Genomic DNA, 5,905 nt, shown 5'->3' with positions numbered 1-5,905 from the left:
TTCCATTCATTGATCAAGTATTAGACACGTTAGCAGGAAAGAAATTATTTTATTTCTTAGATGGCTTCAATGGATACAATCAGATCCAGATTGCCCTTGAAGACAAGGATAAAACTACTTTTACCTGTCCTTGGGGAACATTTGCTTACAGAGTTCTACCCTTTTTCCTATGCAATGCCCCTACCACATTTCAGAGGGCCATCCCCAGGATCTTTTTAGACTTAATAAATCAAGGGCTCGAAGTATATATGGATGATTTCACATCGTATGGAGATGATTTTGAGTAAGCACTAGACACATTGGAAAAGGTGCTGCAAAGATGTATTGCCACCAGGATTTGCTTGAGCCATGAAAACTATCCTATGATGATGACCAAGGGACTCATCCTAGGTAATTATATCTCAGCGGCTGGAATATAGGTAGATCTGGCTAAAATTCATATAATTTTGTTAATACCTACTCCTACCACACAAACAGAGTACGGAGTTTTCTGGGTTTTTTTGGTTATTATAGGAGATTCATAGAGCATTTTTCTCAAATAGCTGCACCTCTATACACACTAACTGGGAATATTGATTTTATTTGGACAGGTAAGTGTGACCACGCTTTCGAGGATCTGAAAAAGCTTGTATCGATAGGCCCCATCCTAAGGGGCCCGAATTGGGATTTACCATTCCAAATTTCATCAGATGCTTCAGACACAGCTATTGGAGCAGTCCGTGGGAAGGAAGAAGATAAAAATCCATATGCAATTTATTATATTAGCAAGAATCTATCTCCTACTGAACTAAACTATACTATAACTGAAAAAGAGTTCTTAGCTGTAATACATGCTATAAATAAGTTTAGACATTATATAACTGGGTATCATGTAGTTTTATATGCATATCACTCTGCCATAAAATACTTAGTAAATAAACCTGTTACAAATGGTAGAGTAACAAGATGGTTGATTTTATTGCAGGAATTTGACATCACAAAAAGGATCAACCTGGAAAAGAGAATCCTGTAGCTGATTTCTCTCATGAACGCCAAAGCCAGTGGACAAAGCAGCAGTCGAAGATCAATTCCCAGATGAACATTTGTTTGTTGTTATTGTCAAAACACCATGGTACGCTGATGTCGCAAATTATTTATCAGTAGGTAAATTACCCAAACATCTAACGCCTAATGAACGAAAACAGATAGTGCAGTGCAGTACCCGATTTTCCTGGATTGGGGGCTACCTATTTCATACAAGGGCGGATATGATCATTAGAAGATGTGTCTGCAAAGATGAAATATTTGACATTCTGAAAGCTTTCCATGACAGACCATGTGAAGGACATTTCGCAGACTGCAAGACTGGTCACAAGGTTTTACAAACAATCTATTACTGGTCTACAATCTTTAAAGATGCTAAGAAACTTGTTCAAGCCTGTGATAATTTCCAAAGAGCAGGATGCTCTAGATAGTTCGACGAAATGCCTTTAAATCCACAGTTAGTAATCGAACCATTTGAGCGTTGGGCACTCAATTTTATTGGTCCAATTAACCCATCATCAAATCAGACAACATACATTCTAGTAGCAACAAAGTATGTTACCAAATGGGTGGAAGCAAAGGCACTTCCAAGAGCTTCAAAGGATTCTATAATACATTTCCTTTTCCAAATATTTGTGCGATATGGTCTCCCGAGAGACATAATCACGAATGGAGGACCGCAATTTGTAGGTAATAAAATTGTTGCAACATTAAAAATTACCACATTCGGCACAAAATTACCACCCACAAGCAAATGGCCAAGTAGAGAGCACAAATAAAGTGATAGAAGCAATACTGAAAAAAACAGTTGCATCACACAGGCGTGATTGGGCTTCAAGATTGCTAGAGGTCTTGTGGGCATACTAAACAATGTGGAGAAATACCACCGGCCACTCACCATATCATCTAGTATTTGGAAAAGAACCCATCTTTCCAATAGAATTCGAAATACAAACATTAAGAACAACACAGGAGGTGGATTTGAATTTAAATGAAGCCCAGAATAGCAGATTACAACAAATAAACGAGATAGATGAAATTAGGCTCTCGGATCATCAACACACTACATTAATTCAACAACAGAGAGCAAAATGGCACGATGCCCTTATCAAAAAGAAAATCTTCCACGAAGGAGATTGGGCAATCTTATACGATTCTAGGTTTCAGGATTTCCCAAGAAAACTCCAGACACGATGGCTTGGACCTTATGAGATAAAGAAAGTGCACGAAAATGGCACCATTACATTGACTACCATTGATGGATCTGGACATTCATTCAAACCAAATGGTCATCGAGTGTGACTTTACCACAAACTGCTCACTCGAGAATCATTTTACCAGCAATTACGGGAACATTCCACCATGCAAATTCTTGCTAGGGAAGATAACCCCTCCTCAGCAGTAGTTCACCAAATAATTCTTTTGTTTCTGAATTTTGTACATAAATTTTTCTCTTTAATTTTGCCTGTATAAACTTTTTTTTTTACAGATTGTTACTGCTATTCCTCTTAAGGGACAACAATTTTGCGTGCCTGTATTTTTCGTGCTATTCCTCTTAAGGAACAGTTGTTGTTCCTTCGAAGGAACAGCAGCCGTTCCTCTTAAGGAACAACAATTTTGAGTGCTTACATTTGTTTGTTATTCCTTTTAAAGGAACAGTGGTTGTTCCTCTAAAGGAACAGCTGTTGTTCCTCTAAAGGAACAACATTTCTGCACCCTCGTTTATTTTTGTTGTTCCTTTTAAAGGAACAACACTTCTGCATGTTTATTTTTGTTGTTCCTTTTAAAGGAACAACATTCCGCGTGTTTATTTTTGTTGTTCCTTTTTAAAGGAACAACACATTTGCGTGTTTATTTTTGTTGTTCCTTTTAAAGGAACAACACTTCCGTGTGCTTATTTTTGTTGTTCCTCTTAAAGGAACAACACTTCTGCCATATTGTTTTTGTTGTTCCTCTTAAAGGAACAACACTTCCACCAGATTGTTTTTGCTATTCCTCTTAAAGGAACAACACTTCCGCCGGATTGTTTTCGTTGTTTCTCTTAATGGAACAACACTTCCGCCAGATTTTTTTTGTTGTTCCTATTAAAGGAACAAAACTTCCGCCAGATTGTTTTTGTTTTTCCTTTTAAAGGAACAACCCCCTTCGCATTTTTTATTTTTTGTTGTTCCTTCTAAAGGAAAAACACTTTTTGAGTGCATTTTTTGTATGTGTGCTTCTTAAAAAACATCATTTAGAGAATTTTTGTGAATGGTGGTTCACTGTTCATGATCCCTTCAAGGCACAAATATAAATTTATGCAAGGATACAAAAACTAGAGGATACTGAAATCAACAAACCAATGAAAATCGTTATATTTAGAGAAATTGCTTTGTATCAATAAGAAAATAGAGGAAAGGACACAACTATTTATATCACTTTGCTGTCTTTATTTTCACTAAAACTAATTTGATTGATTACTTTTATCATGTTGGTTCTTCCCTAATCTTCATAATTCTCTTTGATCATTATTATTGAATAAGAATAAGGGCATATTTTCCTCTATTGAGATGTTCAGACTTCTTCCACCATCCCTACTCTTAAGGAGTGTTGAGCCATCCTCTGTATATAAATAGGAAAGTGCTATATAAAAGAAAAAGAAGAAAAAATATATATGATTACTAACAATTCTATGATTTGTCAGATGAAGGATAGGGGGTCTCATCAAGAGCCAACCTACCATGATCATAAGGAAGCAGTGAAGTGGCATTCCCACTATGGCCACCACACCAGGGTTATGATCCAAGTGGTACATCAGAAAAATAAAAAAGTCCTTGGAACAGGAGGTCTCATCATGAGCTGGCCTACCCACCTTTCACTCCTTCCTAATGAATGGCATTGTGATTCATCTGGTTACCAAGCCAACACAATGACCTCCATTCTGACATCACAAAGCACTTTCCTGGGCATACATAAAGGATTATGGTTCCAAGGGTGAAAAAGAAACTTTGTCAAGGTTATGAATACCTGTGGACAATAAAGCTCTGTTGATGGTATTGAATTCATATGTCTCACACATCAATAGTCACTCTAAACCCTTTTCTTATATCTTTATCTTGATTTCAAATGAGATTATGCTTTAAAATCCTTTCAAAGCTCTTACACATGAGATATTGTTTGAAAATCAATCATAATGGTTAAAAGTGGATAATGACCGCATAAGCATTTTTACTTATGATAGTTGTCCTCTTCCCTATTTTTTGCATCATTTCATAGAATTTCCATATCTATTCATGATTTTCATCATAAGCCTCGATTTTAGTAATTCTCTACTTTTGCAATCATGTCATGGATATATATGCCGTTCTTTTTTTCACTGTACGACTGCCATCCAATACATTGCTCCACAATTTGCTGGTCGAGGACAACCTATAATATTTCAGGGGGGCACAGGTGATCTCCAAAATACACCGGCAGACCTGTCAATTCCTTATTTGGACGTACTATGACTCCATCAGATCTCGGAAATAACAAGTTTAACAGTATTTATATTTTCCAATATTCACATTTGTGTTGTTCCATTGTCATTTCTGTGTTTTAAAAAAAATTAATAGTGTGCTAAGCTTAGACGAAATGGGAGGCAAAGCAATACGCAGCGAACCGCAGGTGCTAATAATTTCCGATGCTACATGTGAAATTCTAGAGAGAGCAGGATGGATTGCCTACTTGACCTGACTACAATAGTCCCATGAAACGGTGGCCATCGAATTTCTGCAGAATTTGTAGGAAGATCATTCCATGGTGAGGGGAAGGCAAATAACAGTAACAGATGCAGTAATTGCTGAAGTATATGGACTACCAGCTATTGGACCAATATTGACCCAGAAAAAATTGAGACTTCAAGAGGCCATAGCTATCTTTGGATGAAGGACAAAACCTTACCGTCAAAGGAAAAGGAGTCCTGCCTGCAACCCTAGGAGAACCATGGGTAGAATTAGCCAAAATAGTGCAAAGCTACCTCGCATGCGATGGGAGAAAGGATGTGGTAAGACCACACCATCTCAAATTATTAGCGGTATTAAGAAAGAAATGTGCTATAAATTTTCCTGCATATTTAATTTCTTTATTGCATGACGCCACTCTGAGCATAATAAAATCACGTCATACATAAATGGTAGTAAGTCATCATGGTTTAATTCCATTAATATTCAGTTATAGTCTTACTCAGCAGTAGTCTAGTTGGGAAGAATTGGTATTTTCAATAGACGGGGGATTGGCCTTACCAGCCCTGAAAAGAAAAAGAACCACCAGCACATCAACTAGACCACAGAAACGCAGACAGTCCCTCAGATTGAGGAGAAGTAGGGGAATGTTGGGAAATCTCCAAGATAACAGTAGCCAACCCTTAGAAATACAGGACTCCGAGGATGAGCAACCCCCACAACTCAAAGGAGGGGAAAACATGGAAGAAGAATTGGAAGAAGAATTGGAAGAGGAATTGGAGGAAGAAACTGAGTGCTCTGGTGCAAGTCCACTACAAAGCCCATTGCAGGAAGGCGAATTAGCCCAAATTTTGGCCAATATGGGTGAGTATATTCCGCCCCAGAGCCCGCTCAACCTCAATATTGAGGTAGGGCAATCACGGGAACACTTTGCTCACAGAAAGAGTGCATCCAAGTAGATGAATGACGAAGAAGAAAAAGCACAATCACAGGAACACTCTACTCACAGTAAGAGTGCATCCGAGGAAATGAATGACGAGGAAGAAGAAGAAGCAGAAGCCACTCGGGAAGTGGCAGATCAAACCAGGGTTACCTCCCCTGAGGAACCTAATCAGGATGACGAGAACACTGAAGAAGTGTTCCAAACAGAAAATATGGGAACAAGCCAGGGTGAGGGCATA

This window comes from Pinus tabuliformis, chromosome 8 (assembly GCF_031772625.1).
Source record: "Pinus tabuliformis cultivar Carrire ecotype Pingquan chromosome 8, CPIR1, whole genome shotgun sequence".
Taxonomy (NCBI): Eukaryota; Viridiplantae; Streptophyta; class Pinopsida; order Pinales; family Pinaceae; genus Pinus; species Pinus tabuliformis.
Note: the sequence above shows the minus strand (reverse complement) of the source record.